Source organism: Lampris incognitus, chromosome 1 (genome assembly GCF_029633865.1).
Source record: "Lampris incognitus isolate fLamInc1 chromosome 1, fLamInc1.hap2, whole genome shotgun sequence".
In the NCBI taxonomy this organism is placed as follows: Eukaryota; Metazoa; Chordata; class Actinopteri; order Lampriformes; family Lampridae; genus Lampris; species Lampris incognitus.
In genome coordinates, this window is record NC_079211.1 from 74,568,083 (window position 1) to 74,587,214 (window position 19,132).

Genomic DNA, 19,132 nt, shown 5'->3' on the forward strand with positions numbered 1-19,132 from the left:
CAGAGTAAAACCAGGCAGAACAGTGAAGAGACAACAGAAAACAAACAGAGTAAAACCAGGCAGAACAGTGAAGAGACAACAGAAAACAAACAGAGTAACACCAGGCAGAACAGTGAAGAGACAACAGAAAACAACAGTAAAATCAGGCAGAACAGTAAAGAAACAGAAAACAAATGGTGTAAATCCAGGCAGAACAGTGATGAGTCAACAGAAAAGGGACAGAGTAAAACCAGGCAGCGCAGTGAAGACAGCAGAAAACAAACAGAGTAAAACCAGGCAGAACAGTGAAGAGACAACGGAAAACAAACGGAGTAAAACCAGACAAGAACAGTGAAGAGACAACAGAAAACAAAGAGTAAAACCAGGCAGAACAGCGAAGAGACAACAGAAAACAAAGAATAAAACCAGGCAGAACAGTGAAGAGACAACAGAAAACAAACAGAGTAAAAACAGGCAGAACAGTGAAGAGATAACGGAAAACAAACGGAGTAAAACCAGGCAGAACAGTGAAGAGACAACAGAAAACAGACAGAGTAAAACCAGGCAGAACAGTGAAGAGACAACAGAAAACAAACAGAGTAAAATCAGGCAGAACAGTAAAGAAACAGAAAACAAATGGAGTAAAACCAGGCAGAACAGTGATGCGTCAACAGAAAAGGGACAGAGTAAAACCAGGCAGCGCAGTGAAGACACAGCAGAAAACAAACAGAGTAAAACCAGGCAGAACAGTGAAGAGACAACAGAAAACAAACAGAGTAAAACCAGGCAGAACAGTGAAGAGACAACAGAAAACAAACAGAGTAAAACCAGGCAGAACAGTGAAGAGACAACGGAAAACAAACAGAGTAAAACCAGGCAGAACAGTGAAGAGACAACAGAAAACAAACAGAGTAAAACCAGGCAGAACAGTGAAGAGACAACGGAAAACAAACAGAGTAAAACCAGGCAGAACAGTGAAGAGACAACAGAAAACAAACAGAGTAAAACCAGGCAGAACAGTGAAGAGACAACAGAAAACAAACAGAGTAACACCAGGCAGAACAGTGAAGAGACAACAGAAAACAAACAGAGTAACACCAGGCAGAACAGTGAAGAGACAACAGAAAACAACAGTAAAATCAGGCAGAACAGTAAAGAAACAGAAAACAAATGGTGTAAATCCAGGCAGAACAGTGATGAGTCAACAGAAAAGGGACAGAGTAAAACCAGGCAGCGCAGTGAAGACAGCAGAAAACAAACAGAGTAAAACCAGGCAGAACAGTGAAGAGACAACGGAAAACAAACGGAGTAAAACCAGACAAGAACAGTGAAGAGACAACAGAAAACAAAGAGTAAAACCAGGCAGAACAGCGAAGAGACAACAGAAAACAAAGAATAAAACCAGGCAGAACAGTGAAGAGACAACAGAAAACAAACAGAGTAAAAACAGGCAGAACAGTGAAGAGATAACGGAAAACAAACGGAGTAAAACCAGGCAGAACAGTGAAGAGACAACAGAAAACAGACAGAGTAAAACCAGGCAGAACAGTGAAGAGACAACAGAAAACAAACAGAGTAAAATCAGGCAGAACAGTAAAGAAACAGAAAACAAATGGAGTAAAACCAGGCAGAACAGTGATGCGTCAACAGAAAAGGGACAGAGTAAAACCAGGCAGCGCAGTGAAGACACAGCAGAAAACAAACAGAGTAAAACCAGGCAGAACAGTGAAGAGACAACAGAAAACAAACAGAGTAAAACCAGGCAGAACAGTGAAGAGACAACAGAAAACAAACAGAGTAAAACCAGGCAGAACAGTGAAGAGACAACGGAAAACAAACAGAGTAAAACCAGGCAGAACAGAGAAGAGACAACGGAAAACAAACAGAGTAAAACCCGGCAGAACAGTGAAGAGACAACAGAAAACAAACAGAGTAAAACCAGGCAGAACAGTGAAGTGACAACAGTAAACAAACAGAGTAAAACCAGACAGAGCAGAGAAGTGACAACAGAAAACAAACAGTAAAATTAGTCAGAACAGTGAGAAACAATAGAAAACAGTAAAAACAGACAGAACAGTGAAGGGCAACAGAAAACAAACAGTAAAATCAGGCAGTACAGAACTTCATGTACTATCTAAACAGTATGTATTACCACCTGTACTATCTAAACAGTATGTCTGTATTATACTACCTGTACTATCTAAACAGTATGTATGTATTACTACCTGTACTATCTAAACAGTATGTATGTATTACTACCTGTACTATCTAAACAGTATGTATTACTACCTGTACTATCTAAACAGTATGCATTACTTCATGTACTATCTAAACAGTATGCATTACTTCATGTACTATCTAAACAGTATGTCTGTATTACTACCTGTACTATCTAAACAGTATGTATGTATTACTACCTGTACTATCTAAACAGTATGTATTACTTCATGTACTATCTAAACAGTATGCATTACTTCATGTACTATCTAAACAGTATGTATGTATTACTACCTGTACTATCTAAACAGTATGCATTACTTCATGTACTATCTACAACACGTACATATTCTGACAAGTCGAGTCCATCTTTGTGGCCGTGTTCCTGCAGAGTTCAGGACAGCCCGGCAGCAGGTGTCTGGGCTGAGGGGAGGGATGCTGATGATTGACAGCGTATTTCATCCAGTCACAACACACTTCCTCAGGAAAGAGGAAAAGTTCGTCTCAGTGCTCAGAGTGAAGGTGAGTTCTGCACCCAGCCCAGTAATCACCCATGTGGGATGGATTCCATCTAGACCGTAACCATGGTTACACCCCCGCCTCCATTTAACCCCCAATACACCCCCCCCCTCTGCAGGAGGCATCTGTAATCAGCTGTCTAAAAGCAGCAGAGCTCTAGTAACACACGCACGCACACACACGCACGCACACACACACACACACACACACAACCACATTACCACCAAGTTCTGTCATTCTTCTGCACTGCTCTCTCTCTCTCTCTCTCTGTCTGTCTCTGTCTCCCTCTCTCTCTCTCTCTCTCTCTCTCTCTCAATTCAATTCAATTCAATTCAATTCAATATGTGCTTTATTGGCATGACATACATTTGTGTACATATTGCCAAAGCATGTAAAACAACAACAACACAATACAACAATGATTATAATAATAACAACAACAACAATGATTATAATAATAACAGGAACAACAACAATGATTATGATATTAAATAACAATAGTAGCAATAGGTGCCGTCATCCACTATCTCTCAGGTTGTGGCAAGATAATATAAATCTTGCTGCAATGTTCGCCGCTGGCCCTCCTCCCAGGACCACCCGCAGCTTACCTGCGTCGTCCATTTCCTGGTACTCTGGAATCACATGTTCCAGTTCCTTGACAAAAGCCCGGCGCTGTTTTTCAAATCTGTCACATTTAAGGAGGAAGTGCACCTGTCTCCACCTCATCTGTCATGCACTGACCACATGATCGTTGCTCTTTTGGCAACCATGTCTTTTTGTGTCTCCCCTTTTCAATGGCGAGACTGTGGTCACTGAGCCTGTATTTGGTGAGGATCTGTCGCTGCTTCCTGTCTCTGACAGTTAAGAGGTATTCTTCCAAATCATAGTTTGTTTTTAGGGCCCGATAGACTTCTAGTTTGTTTTGAGTTTTGATTTCAGCGTTCCAATGTTTCAGATAATTGTTCTTGCTTTGTTTTATAGCCTGATTTATCGTAAACTTTGTTTGGGATGCAGTGCTGGCCTGAGGTTGGTTGGTCTTAGTATTTGTTACAGGGTTAGTGAGTCTCAGAGCCAGCTGCTTCAGGGGACTCTTTTTGGGGTTCAGTTCTTGGGTTTTCAGAGCTTTAAAGAGCAATGTATTTGTTGGGCTTGTATTTAAGTGCATCCAGAAATTTAGAGATCTTTTTTGTACATTTATTAATAATGGAAACCGGCCTAATTCTGCCCTACATGCGTTGTTTGGTGTTTTCCTTTGTATTTTCAGAATCATTCTACAGAATTCAGCATGTAGGGTTTCTGCTGGATGCTTGTCCCATCTAGTGTGGCTGGAAAGACTGAGTGGACCCCATACCTCACTTCCATATAGTGCAATGGGCAGAATTACACTATCAAACAGTTTGCACCAGATGGAGATTGGTATATCAATGTTAAAGAATTTATTTTTAATTGCATATAGAGCTCTGCGAGCTTTTTGTTTTAGGTTATTCACTGCCCTACTGAAACTCCCTGATGCTGTAATAATTAGACCCAGGTAAGTATACTGCATCGTATGCTCTAAGGTGATGCTACCTAGAGTCAACTGGTATCTATTTTCCTGACATCTGGGCTTCTTCTGGAAGATCATTACTTTTGTCTTTTTTGGATTTATTGCCAGGGCCCAGTGCTGGCAATAGTCCTCAAGCAGGTCTAGTAGTTGTTGCAGCCCATCTGCGGTTGGTAACAACAAAACTAGATCATCTGCATAAAGCAAAAATTTCACTTCCATGTCATACAGGGGGAGACCTGGGGCTGCAGACTGTTCCAGCTGCACCGCCAGTTCATTAATATATATATTAAACAGTGTCGGGCTAAGTCCACAGCCCTGTCTCACCCCTCTATTCTGAGTGAAGAACTCAGTGTGTTTGTCTCCAATCTTAACTGCACATTTGTTGTCCGAATACATTGACTTTATTATGTCATACACTTTACCCCCTACACCACTTTGTAAAAGTTTATAGTATAGTCCTTCATGCCAAATAGAGTCGAAAGCTTTTTTGAAGTCAATAAAACAAGCAAATATTTTTCCATTTTTGGTTTGATTCACATTTTCATTTATGAGGGTGTGTAGGGTGTAAATATGGTCCATAGTCCGGTGATTTGGGAGGAAGCCAATTTGACCTTTGCTCAGGACATTGTGTTCGTTAAGGAGGGTTAGAATTCAATTGTTCAAAATGCTATTAAACACCTTCCCTAGACAACTGCTCACACAAATGCCTCTGAAATTATTAGGATCCAATTTGTCTCCATTTTAAGAATAGGAGTTATAAGCCCTTTGATCCAGATGTCAGGAAAAAATCCCGAACTTAGAACAATGTTGAACAATTTGAGTACTGCCCTTTGCAGCTCAGGTGTGCTGTTTTTAAGCATCTCACTTCTGATGCTGTCAAGGCCACAAGCTTTATTGGGTTTTAAGGATTTGAGCTTCTGTGCTAATTCTTCTTGTGTTATTGGAAAATCCAGTGGGTTTTGGTTGTCTTTTATAGTGCATTCAAGCAATCATAATTTTTGTTTGATCAGATTGTAATTGGAATTTGAGTTTTCTTGTTGGATTTCCGAATAGATATGTTCAAAATGACTTTTTCAAATTTCTCCATTTTGGATAGGCAGGTCTTGTGGCTCTCTCTCTCTCTGTCTGTCTCTCTCTTTGTCTCTGTCTCTCTCGCTCTCTCTGTCTCTCTGTCTGTCTGTCTGTCTCTCTCTTTGTCTCTGTCTCTCTTTGTCTCTCTCTCTCTCTTGCTCTCTCTCTCTCTTGCTCTGTCTCTCTGTCTGTCTCTCTCTTTGTCTCTGTCTCTCTCGCTCTCTCTGTCTCTCTCTCTCTGTCTCTGTCTCCCTCTCTCTTCTGTCTGTCTGTCTGTCTCTGTCTCTCTCTCTCTCTTGCTCTGTCTCTCTCTCTGTCTGTCTCTCTCTTTGTCTCTGTCTCTCTCGCTCTCTCTGTCTCTGTCTGTCTCTGTCTGTCTCTCTCTCTGTCTGTCTCTGTCTGTCTGTCTCTCTCTTTGTCTCTCTCTCTCTCTTGCTCTGTCTCTCTCTCTTGCTCTGTCTCTCTCTCTCTCTCTTGCTCTGTCTCTCTCTGTGTGTCTCTCTCTCTCTTGCTCTGTCTCTCTCTCTGTCTGTCTCTCTCTTTGTCTCTGTCTCTCTCGCTCTCTCTCTCTCTCTGTCTGTCTCTCTCTTTGTCTCTCGCTCTCTCTTTGTCTCTCGCTCTCTCTGTCTCTCTCTGTCTGTCTCTCTTTGTCTCTCGCTCTCTCTGTCTCTCTCTGTCTCTCTCTGTATGTCTGTCTGTCTGTCTGTCTCTAAATCCTTGAAACAGTTCAGAGGAATTGAATGGGGGGGGGCATGTATCAATGCATGTTATTGCTGGTTCACAGTGGGGGGCGGGGGGCTGCCTTTCCACCCCCACCCCCTGATAGGCACAAGAGCGAGTGAGTGAGCAGGGCAGGGGGATAAGGAGGTGTGGGGGACAGAGTTTTGGAGTCAAATGGTCCGTAAATTGAAAAGCTAGGAAGGGGAGCAGAAAGAGGAGGGGGAAGAGGAGGAGGCGGGAGGTAATAGGAGCACACGCTGTCAGGAGAATCATCCTGTAAAGCTGTTGATGGTATCCGTTTTGATGAATAATGATTTAAGAGCACATTGAAGTGAACTGAATCATGTCTCGGGCTGTGTCTGAATACTCTGCTCTGTACTGCATACTAATGGAATACCTACACTGCATACTGACAGTACTACGTACTGCTTAATGCTTAATACTCTCCATTACAACACATGTATCATGCTTCATAGAGCTGTCATACTATCCTCGTGATGGCAAGTAGATACAACTTACACAAACTTTATCTCTATGGTAATAAGCTGCCTCTCTGTATTAACAACCTGTATCTCCATGGTAACCATTTAAAGATGCCATTTCTATTCTAGAGTGGTTTTCCGTCGATTCATGTTAGGTTTTTCAATGAAAATAGTATACACCCTGGTATTTTTGGTAAGCTACAGTTTTCCATACTGCTGTCATGGTTGTGTGGTCTGGGCCATCAAGGCTGGCCTGTTCCCCATCCCCTGATTGGTGTTTCTGTTCACGTGTGCCCCATTTGCCTGAGTAACCCTGATTGCTCATGCTGTACTCACCCCAGCCCCTTATTTGGCTTGCAGTTGCTGTTCCTGCCCTACCCTGCTCACCTGTCCCCCATTTCCCTGACCGGCTCTTCAGCAGGATGTATATTGCCCCTGGTTGCCCTGGCGCTTTGTCGGATCGTCACGGACACACACATAAACACACGTATGTTGACTCCTGGTTGCCGGAGGCGTCGTGCCTTGTCCCGAGTCTTCATTGCTGTCTGCAAGTCTGTCTGTTTGATTAAAGCATTGTTATCGCCCAACATGTCTCCGCTGTCTGCATTTGGGTCCTCGACCCCTGCTCGTGTTGTGACAACTGCAGTATCTTACTTTCACATAAAGACCCAGATGATCACCACGACCCCTCCCATCATTTGCTGCTGTTGTTAAGGTCGTGATGGTGCAGCAGCATAGCCCTCCCCTTTTCACTAAGTATGTCCACGCCTTCACCATTGTAAAAGTACAATGGAACAGAAACAAGAAGTAATGTCAGGACTCAGACCGGTCCTCAAGTTTCAGATGGGGTATCTTCTGCAGATGAGACGGGCCAATAAAAAACGATAGTAAAAAAAAACATTCTGATCAAACACAGAGTCTAATCCACACCTGGACTGATGCTGTTGAACGCTCTCTTCTGATTGGCTGTTCATTCACTTCCAGTGTGCCGGTCCACCTCACCGGAAGACCGGAAGTGAATTAATTGTGTTTTAACCTTCACATCATAGATTCTGACTCAAGTCATTTTGCACACTTTCTCACGCCCCGTCTGGATAGTTAAGTTATATTTTTGTTTCTCCCAGTGTTCTTTGTCTTGTACTTCTTGTTTTATTTTGATACTCACCTCTTGTCTCGTTTCAGGTCCTTTACTTCCTGCCCTCATGTGTCTCCCTCCTGTGTGATTACCTGCCCTGCCCTAATGTGTTGCACCTGTGTCTCATTGTCTCCCCTCCTCCAGAGTATATAGTCTTAGTGTTCCCTTCCTTCTGTGCCAAGTTAGTCCTGTTCCTTGTGACAGCGTTCCAGCATGTTCCCCTTGTGTGAGTTTCTTAAGCCCTATAGTTTCCTGACCTGTTTTTTGCTTTTTTGACCTCGCCTTTCGCCTGCCGATTGGACACTGTTGCCTTGTTATCTGATCACCTGTGTACTGACCTCATTCTTATTAAAAGGACTGATTTTTGTGAACTGAGTCTGCGTTTTGAGCCCAAGCCCGTGGTTCAGCATTGACAGTACAAACTGGCCATAACATGGACTCTGCGGACTCAGATACATTATGTTCTGTGCTCCGGGCACAGGTTCACAAGATCCAGAGTCAAGATGAACAGATCAGTCTTCGCCATGAAGTGAAGGAGCTGACAGACAGTCAGGAGTCCCTCTTGGCAGCTTGCGGAACCCAGCTGAACCATCTCATTGACCAAATGCGGAAGATGCAGAACCCACCGGGCTCTGGCGAATCGACACCGGCGGCACCTCCTGGTTTTGGTTCCGATGCTGCTTCTCCTGCACCCACCACTCTGTCCCTGCCTCTCCACCTTTCCAAACCAGAGGGTTTCTCCGGAGACACAGGTGCTCTTCTAACCCAGTGTGATTTGCATTTTGAGCTTCAGGCTGCTGCCTTCCCCTCTGACCGCTCAAAGATGGCACACATTATTTCTCAACTGACTGGGAGAGTGGAGGCCTGGGCGACGGCAGAGTGGAGTCGGAAATCACCTGTCTGCAATTCACGGTCGCTGTTCTCCAAGACTTTCACCCAGATCTTCCAGCAGACAGCCCCTGGACGGGAGGCAGCCCGATCCCTGGTGAGATTGTGACAGGGTAAGAAGAGGGTCTCTGATTACGCCATAGAGTTCCGCACTCTAGCAGCAGAGAGTGACTGGAACCAGCCAGCCTTGTTTGATGCATTTCCTGATGGACTTTCTGACACTCTCAAAGACCAATTAGCCCCCTGGACCTACCTGCAGAGCTGGATGCCCTTATAGCCCTGGCTATAAAGATTAACAAGCGTCTGTATGACAGAGAGAGAGAGAGGCAGAACCAGACCCTGCAGTTCCCCGCCACTCGTGTGGAGGCAACATGTCAGCAGCTCTTCTTCTTCTTCCTGGCGACGCACTCCTCCTGCTGACTATCACAGCGCCTCCCCCAAGCACGGAGGAACCGATTCAGCTTGGCCGAACCCACCTGACTCCAGAGGAACGCCAGTGACGAGTTTGAGGGTCGCTGCATCTACTGTGGCCAACTGGGCCACTTCATTGCCTTCTGCCCATTAAAAGATCGGGCTCGCCAGTGAAGGTGAGGGCACTGGTGAGCCGTATTTTGACTGTTTCTAATCCCTCTCGTTTGCAACCTCTAGTGTCTCTCATCTCCCCTGTTTTTTTCTCTTTAGCATCCAGTCCTAGTTGATTCCGGCTCAGATGCTAATCTAATGGACTTTGATCTAGCCAGGAAGCTGGGCCTCAAAACCTTCTGCCTCAACCAGCCCCTGGATGCCAGTGCCCTGGACGGCAGGCTATTATGTAAGGTCACCCATCGCACTCAGTTACTGCACCTGTCTTTTCCCAACTCTCACAGCGAAATAATCAGCTTTCGTGTCTTTCGAGCTCCTCAGCACCCACTTATCCTGGGATACCCCTGGCTCACACTCCACAGCCCCCATATAGACTGGAAAACAGGGCAGGTAATTTCATGGGGAAAGATTTATGCAAAGAACTGTCTCACACCCTCTCAACCTTTCCTGTCAGAGCTTCAACCTCCTAACACCTCTCAGAACTCCCCCAGCCTGGATCGTGAATTTCCTGACCTTTCCCGGGTTCCCGTCTGCTACCACGACCTTAAGGAGGTTTTTAGCAAGGCCTTGCCTCCGCACCGGGCTCCTGAAACCCAGGCCATGAGAAAGTACGTTGAGGAATTCCTGGCTGCAGTGATTATTCGGCCTTCCTCCTCTCCCACGGGCACTGGATTCTTCGTTGTTGACAAGAAGGATACAACCCTGTGGCCTTGCATTGACTACAGAGGACTCAACGAGATCACTATTCACAACAGATACCCCCTACCTTTAATTTCCACTGCTTTTGAACAACTAAATGGTGCTAAGGTTTTCACTAAATTGGATTTAAGGAATGCTTATCACCTAGTTAGAATAAGGGAGGGGGATGAATGGAAGACAGCATTTAACACTCCCAGTGGTCATTACGAGTACCTGGTCATGCCGTTTGGACTTACCAATGCCCCAGCTGTCTTTCAGGCCCTGGTGAACGACGCCCTGCGGGATATGCTCAATGAGTTTGTTTTTGTTTACCTGGGCGACATCTTAATCTTCTCCCCTGATGAGCAAACTCATATTCAGCACGTCCGGCGGGTCCTCCAGCGCCTCCTCCACCACCAACTCTTTGTCAGAGCTGAGAAGTGTGAGTTTCACGTGCCCTCCATGTCCTTCCTGGGGTTCATCATGTCTGAGGGGGAGGTCAGGATGGACCCAGAAAAGGGGGCCGAGCAGCCTTTTCTCGTCTGGGCGGATCATAAGAACCTTGAGTACTTGAGGACGGCGAAGAGGCTCAACTCTAGGCAGGCAAGGTGGGCTCTCTTTTTCAACCGATTCCATTTCAGCCTGTCCTATGGCCCTGGCTCCAAGAACTTAAAGCCTGATGCTCTCTCCCGTTTGTTTCCCTCTGAGAACTCTTATAAAGATCCTACTCCCATTCTTCCTCCCTCATGTGTTGTGGGTTCTGTCGCTTGGGACATTGAGAGAAGGTTCAACGAGGCCAATGTTAATTGTCAACCTCTGGCCGGCTGCCCGCCGAACCGGCTGTTTGTGCCTCCTGTCTTGCGTTCACAGGTCATCCACTGGGCCCACTCTTCCCGGTTATCCTGTCACCCTGGAGGACGCAGGACCTTGTTCGTCATACGACAGCGGTTCTGGTGGCCATGGAGAAGGAGATGACAGAGTACGTGACAGCCTGTCCTGTGTGTGCTCGCAGTAATGTCTCCCGACGCCCAGCTTCTGGTCAGCTTCGCCCACTCCGTGCCACATCGACCCTGGTCAGACATCTCCGTGGACTTTGTGACTGGTCTCCCCCCTTCCGAAGGTAACTCCACCATCCTCATGGTGGTGGATAGATTTTCGAAGATGGTCCATTTTGTTCCCTTATCCAAGGTGCCCTCGGCCATGGAGACAGCCGAGGTGATGTTGCATCATGTTTTTCGCCTTCATGGCTTCCCCAGGGACATTGTGTCACTACTGTGGCACAGTTCTGGCGGGCTTTCTGTTCACTCCTGGGAGCATCCATCAGCCTCTCATCTAGCCACCATCCCCAAACCAACGGTCAGACGGAGCGGCTGAACCAGGAGCTGGATACCAGCCTGCGTTGCCTCGCCTCCTAGAGCCCCAACACATGGAGCAGTCAGCTCACCTGGGTTGAGTATGCACACAACTCTCTCCCATGTTCCTCATCTGGTCTCTCCCCCTTTCAGTGTACCTATGTGTAGCCCGTGGAATTAGATACCACACAGGACACAATTACTTCCGGGGTTCTTGTAGCTTTAATTTTATTGTTTGAACCTTCGAATGCAGATCGTTTTACTGAGTGCATACATTCCTGTGTCTTTCGAGCAAACAGCTCATAAATGTTCACAGATGTGGCAAGTTTAACAGAAAAGATTTTAAAAAGGGAAATAATAAATACAAAATACGGTGCAAAATACGGCAGTGGACTATGTACGTTAAACAGGGTTTAACAAAGACATGTGGAACTTCCTGAAGATCGCGCAACTTCTCACTCTGTCAGTTACCTTTAAACAGAATTAAAATGCATATAAAACCTTTACATCCCAAATACAATGGCATGGTGTGGCTTTATTCACGCCAACATTACCTTGTCATGCCTGCAATGGCGAACAGCGGTCGACGGCTCGCGCCCAAAATCACCGAACATCAACTCCAGTAGCGTCTAAATCAAACCATCTTGTCAAATTACCGACATACAATATTGTTTGGAATAATGTTACAGGTATATTTCACAAGATATTTACCCTTACTTACTACGGAGTCAGAGCCTCGTCACACCGCAATCTTCAGGCGCTCCACACAAGAAAGAAAGAAAGAAAGAAAGAAAGAAAGAAAGAAAGAAAGAAAGAAAGAAAGAAAGAAATAAAGAAAAATACCCAAGATGCACTTGGATAACTTGCACGGAGTTACAATAAAAGTCCGCCACTGCCACTTACTGGTCAAAACATGCAATGACAACCAAAACTATAAAAATACACTCACAATCTGCCTCACAATTTAAATACATCAAATGACATTTTACATGGCTTGACAGTGTAACAATTACATATATTAACAGTTAAACTATACTAAGTTTAAGTGGAAAATCATTTAACATATTTAACAGATTTACCACCCGGCTACATATGGATATCTACCTCCTCTCTTCCCTGCCCTGGAGAAGGAGGTCAGTGTGCCCCCTGCGCTGGCTCTGTTTCGCCGCTGTCGCCACACCTGGACCCGGCTCCGCAATTCCGAGCATTACAAGAAAGCGGCTGACCGACGGCGGATCCCTGCGCCCACTTGCAGGAGCGGCCAGAGGGTATGGCTATCCACTTAAGACCTGCCTCTCAGCGTGTAGTCCCGGAAACTCGCTCCCAGGTTTGTGGGGCCATTTCCTATTTCCAAACTCATTATCGCAGTTGCAGTCAAGCTCAAACTCCCCAGAGCCATGAGAGTCCACCCATCCTTCCAGGTGAGTCAGATCAAACCGGATATAGAGAGCCCTCTGGTCCCTGCCTCCAGGCCCCCTCCTCCCCCTCGGTTCGTCGATGGTGGCCGGGGCTCCCAATACCTGGTCGACTGGGAGGGATACAGCCCGGAGGAACGTTCCTGAGTCTCGGCCAGCAACATTCTGGACCGCTTCCTCATCCGGGACTTCCATCGGGCCCACCCTGGCGAACCTGGGTGGGCCCGAGGGGGGAGTGGGGGTACTGTCAGGCCCCGTCTGGATAGTTAAGTTATTTTTTTTTCTCCCAGTGTTCTTTGTCTTGCACTTCCTGTTTTATTTTGATACTCGCCTCTTGTCTCGTTTCAGGTCCTTTACTTCCTGCCCTCATGTGTCTCCCTCCTGTGTGACTACCTGCCCTGCCCTAATGTGTTGCACCTGTGTCTAATTGTCTCCCCTCCTCAGAGTATATAGTCTTAGTGTTCCCTTCCTTCTGTGCCAGTTCGTCTTGTTCCTTGTGACAGCGTTCCAGCATTTTTCCCTTGTGTGAGTTTCTTGAGCCCTATAGTTTACTGCAGAGGTGTGGACTCGAGTCACATGACTTGGACTCGAGTCATGAATTTGATGACTTTAGACTCGACTTGACAAAATGTAAAGAGACTTGCAACTCGACTTGGACTTTAACATCAGTAACTCGTGACTTCACTTGGACTTGACTCTTTTGACTTGAAAAGACTTGCTACTTCCCCCAAACCCAAAGATTAAAAAGTATGTTGACATGGACCGCTCTATCTCTCTTTGTACATACACGTGTGCATCTGCGTGTGTGTGTGTGTGTGAGAGATGGCGCGCTGTCGGCACGACATCCAATCAAATTAGATCCACGTTGTTTTGAGCCGACAGCATCCAACCAATCAAATTACAGGACAACCAATGAAGAATAACAGATAACAAGGCGCCAGTTGGCAAAATGATACCAAAGATAGTTTCGTTTGGGTATAAAAATGACGAGGTGGTCAACAAAAAACGAATTGCAGTATGTAAAACATGTGGGTCGAAGATTACGGACGGAGATGCAACAACTTCGAACTTCGCTCGACATTTGAAGTTGCACAAAGAACGGTAAGTTTTCAATGAAAGCTAACACTAGCTTATCGGCTAAGTAACGTCATTGCTAGCTGCATAGTTAAATCAATGAGAGTGTCAACTCACTGTTAACGTCACCTTGCAAACACGGTAATCTGCATCCACTGCGGGTTCATCCCCTTACTCCTACTCATCATATTGTAACAGGACAGTTTGGGATGTTTGAAGCGGGATTGTATAAGGTGCTTAGTTAAGGTGCTTAGTAAGTGTATCACACACACAGTAGACTGCTGTCAACAGTAAAACATAAGCAAACCTAATCAAATCAAGGTCAGTTTAAATGTACTCTATATTAAGAATATGTGTACGTTACCATGTTAGCTTGCTGCCAGACGAGTTTTCCCCCCCGACAGGAAAGCGAAGTATATCTTACTCTCTCCAGCACACCAGATTCCACTGACAAAAACAGCCATTTTACTTTGCAACACACGGGAGTTGCTTGTTTACTGCTGCCTCATTGAGGTCGTTTATGTCATTCCGGTAAATCACAACTAAGCTGAACTATCACCGAAGACATAAAATAGCACAAATAAACTTAATGATTGAGGTAGCAGTAGACCAGCAATTTCTGTGTGACGCGAGGTAAAATTGCTGTTTTTGTCAATGGAATCTGGTGTGCTGGAGAGAGTGAATTAACAAGCATAAAACTTCAGTTTCCTGACGGAAAGGGCTGTTTGATGGCAAGGTAAAGCAGTGAAAATATTATTAATATAGCGTACAATGACAATGAAATTGATTTTATTAATGTAATGTTACAACACACACACTAATACAGTATACAATGAATATTAACACAAAATGAATATTAACACAATGTTACGATTGATATATGAGTAAAGAGTAGTTTCAAATACAATTCATGTGTGGCTATAAGGGATTTTCTGACATCTGTTTCATATGCTTACCTGTTACAGATTTGAAGAATACCAGATGAACAAAAGCATCATAAATGAACCACAACAGCCTTCAATCTCAAAATTCCTGGACCGTCGTGTAGGGCATTACAGCATGAGTCATCCACAGCATAAAGCTATCACCAATGCAATACTGTCCGACTTGATTATTGATTGCAACTTTCCCCTGTCTATTGTGGAAAACAAGAGTTTTCGGCACTTTCTGACAGTACTTGACAGTAAGTACAGCCCAGTGTGTCGCAGAACGTTGACATCAAAAACAGAGAGCCTCGCTGAGGAGAGACGTTCAAAATTAAAAACTCAATTGACCAACACCGACCATGTGACCATGTTTCAGTCACTGTGGACATTTGGTCTGACTGAAAGATGAGGGGATTCCTTGGTATCACTGTCCACTGGATAGAGAAAGAGGCAGAGAGGATACAGCTAAAGACTAATCTCTTGGCCTGCAACCGTTTCAAAGGCTCACACACAGCTGAACGAATCTGTGACCAATTTGAGTCAATATGTGATGAATACAACATCAAAGATAAATTGTACTACATTATTAGGGACAATGCTGCTAACATGCGAAAGGCGTTCACTGTGTGCTTCCCCATTGAACAAGAGGATGATGATGATGGAGACCATCTTGATGACCCTGAGCTCTGGTGTAACTTAACCCTGGAAGATCAGCAAACGGTAGATGCTGCTATTGCAAAGAAACAGCGCCTGCAGTGTTTTGCGCACACTCTTCAGCTGGTGGTGGGAGACGGTTTGAAAGAAACAAAAGTGGTATGTCCTTCTCTTTCCAAGTTATCTAAACTTAGCTCACTGCTGCACACAAGCACAACATTCAAAGATGTGTTTGATAGTGAATTTGGGGAACAGAAAGGCATCCCTGCTGCAGTCAACACAAGATGGAACTCAACACTGAGGCAAGTGAAGGCAGTTCTCCAGTGTGATCATCTAAAGCTCTGTGCTGTTCTAGAAAAGGCTGGGCATAAGGAGTTGTCATTCACACCACGAGAGTGGAATCTGTTGAAGGAGTTGGTGGACATCTTGAAGCCGTTTGGAGAAGCAACTGATTTGACACAGGGGGAGAAGGTCGTCACAATCAGTGCAGTTGTTCCATCCGTCTTGTCCCTCAATCACCACCTTGAGAAGCTGAAGTCTCAAGTTCGTTTCCTGAGCGGCCTGGTCAGAAGTCTGCAGGTATCCCTGAAAAAAAGATTGCTTGGGATCTTCATTAACGTGAAAATGGCCAGGACTCAAGATGGGATCACTGCCCCCTTTTCAGACCCAGTCTACCTCAAAGCAGCCGCCTTGGATCCAGCCTTTTCTCTGCTGTGGGTGGAGCCCCATGTGCTGGTCAATCGTGACATCAAGGCAGAGGTGGCACAACAAGTTAAAGGTAAATATTATTGACTTTAATGCAAAATTTTTCCTCATAATCTGATCTAATTGACTGCAACAATAATTACATTTTTCAGTCTAACACTATCACCAACATAAATGGTAATGGGGGCTCTTTTGTTTCTGCTGTTGCTGTTACATGTTTTGCCAGAATTGATCCTGCAAGATGCTGCAGAGACTGAGCAACCTGTGCCTCTGGTTGATGAAGAAGAGCAAGAAGATCTTGGAGAAGGAGAAGGGCTGTTCTCTGCATACCATAAGAGGCAGAAGAAGGATGTTGGGACCACTCCAGCACTACAGCTAAGTCACTACTTGACATAGCCGAAGGACAGGCTGCCCTTTTGTTCTGGGCACTGAACATGAAGACTCTTCCTTCACTCTTCCGAGTGGCCATCAGAGTCTTGGCGGTGCCTGCCTCTAGTGCTCCAGTGGAGCGAGTTTTCAGCCATGGTGGCATCATACTACATCCCCATCGTGCACAAATGACTGACAGACTTTTGGCCAATTTGATCTTTTGCAAATGCAATGCAGCATAGGGCCCTGACATAGAAAAGCACAACCCTGCTCATTGTTATGTTCATGTATTTGCCCTCCCGCCCCCCTCTTCCAATTTCTCTCTCTCTCTCTCTCGCTCTCTCTCTCTCTCTCTCGCTCTCTCTCTCTCTCTCTCTCTCTCTCTCTCTCACACACACACTCACATTCACACACACAAACACCAGTCTCAGTCTCTCTAGGGATGCATACCAATTATTTTAGCAGTTTAGCCTCCATGTGTGTGTGTGTGTGTATATATATATATATATATATATATATATATATATATATATATATATATACAAAGATTTTTTTATCAAGGGAGCAACAGGAACTGATAGAGGCGTGAATATATTACATGTAGATTTATGTTTGTGCGTGTTTCTATATGTGTGACTGTGAGGACCGTAACGGAGGATGTGAACACGCTGGAGTGGAAGGAGAGTTTTTGGAAAGTGTGGATATGTTGAAGATGTGAAGACATTTTTAGAGAAAATGTTTGAAAACTAAAAAAATTAGGACTGTTTTGCAAAACTGAGGATATTTTGTGATGAAGACGAACACTTTTGAAGAGTTAGGAAACTTTAATAGAATGCAGATCATTTTTTGGGAGTGAGGATATCTTTTATAAAGTGGTGACATGTTTGAAAAGGTTACAGTTACACTTAGGTTTTGAAAGGAGTTAAAAAGACTGAAACATATTTTTTAGAAAGTGGTGACACATTTGGAAAAGTAAAATTTTTTGGAGGACGGTTTTTGTGATCCTCACTTCATCCAAATACCTGTTTGAGGGTGAAGACATGGTTTTTAGTTTAAGGCTAGATTTAAGTTTTAAGGTGAAGACTGTTTTACAAAAATTAGGATATTTTGAGACAGAAACAAACACTTTTGGAAAGTCAGGACACTTGAATCTTAAGGAAATTTTTCAAAAATGAAGACACTTCCAGAAAGTCGGTGCAGTTTTTCAGAAGTGATAATTCAGATAATTTTTTGGGGAGCGAGGATTTTTTTTTTAAAGTGATGACCTGTTTGGAAAAGGTTAAGGCTAGATTTAAGTTTTGAAAGGAGCCAAAAAGACCTGTCTAGTTGAAGGTGAAAACGGTTTTGCAATATGATATGAGATCAATACAATACAGGACAGAAACTGCTGTGCAACTAGTTATAGTGCAATACGCTATGGAAATACAATGTCAGCACTTTTTGTGCAAATTACATTTGCATTTGTTTCTTTCAAATGTGTTTGAACAATGTTCTTGCAAAAAAAGGTTTGATAAATAAATACAGATCTTAAAAGCATACATGATCTGTGTAAATATTATTTCTCTGTTGTTAAAAGGACTTGAAAGGACTCGAAACTCAAACGGTAGGACTTGGGACTTGACTTGAGACTTGTTGGTCTTGACTTGGGACTTGACTCGGGTCTTGCCTGTCTTGACTCGGGACTTGACTCGGGACTTGAGGGCAAAGACTTGAGACTTACTTGTGACTTGCAAAACAATGACTTGGTCCCACCTCTGGTTTACTGAACTTTTTTTGGGGGGGCCTTTTCGACCTCGCCTTTCGCCTGCCGATTTGGACACTGTTGCCTTGTTATCTGATCACCTGTGTACCGACCTCATTCTTATTAAAAGGACTGATTTTTGTGAACTGAGTCTGCGTTTTGAGTCCAAGCCCGTGGTTCAGCATTGACACACTTCTGTTTTCAAACACCAGAAACTCCAGAGTTCATGAATAACTTGACAGACACAATGGAGGAAACTGAACTCTTTGACTGAAGACGGTTTTAGTTTTTTACTGTTTCACTCTACCTTACTCTATCTTCTAGTGTCTGTCTGTCTGTCTGTCTGTCTGTCTGTCTGTCTGTCTGTCTGTCTGTCTGTCTGTCTGTCTGTCTGTCTCTTTCTAAAATGTTTTATCTTCTGTAATGCTTCGTTACTGAATCTCAGTGCAATGAAAATTAACCCTGTACAATAAAAGACAAACTACTGGCAGAAAACACGTGAAGTTAGTAAGTTACATCTTTTTTGCTGAGGTCGTACTGTCGTAAAGCGGTCGTGAAGCAGCTATGATGATGTCACGAATATGTCACAATGACGTCATAATGAGAACACTGTATACCGTGTCGCGTCGTTGAAGAGTCTTATGAACGGTTGCTTGTTTCCATCAGCGTTGGAGCTGAAATCAGGACCAGGGAGTTCCACCGAAAAGCTTCACTGACTGCTACAAATGGGACCATGATGCAACAGCGTCCATCCACATAACGCACATGTCACGTCAAGTTTATTTATATAGCACATTTAAAGCAACCACAGTTGAACCAAAGTGCTGCACAAGGTTAAAATACAATATAAAGTAAGTGACACATATGAATAAAAAAATACATGGGACACGTGACACGTCCCCTGCACTGATGGACACGGCTGTAGACATTTTAGTTCAATTTAGTTTTCTGGTGAAAAAAGACAAACGGCTGCTGGTTGTGGTTTCATTACGCACTACAGGATCAGTACAGGGTGTAACAATGGCGTCGTAGGATATCAACACCGTATCAGGTGTGATGTCACCAGTCATAGATAGATA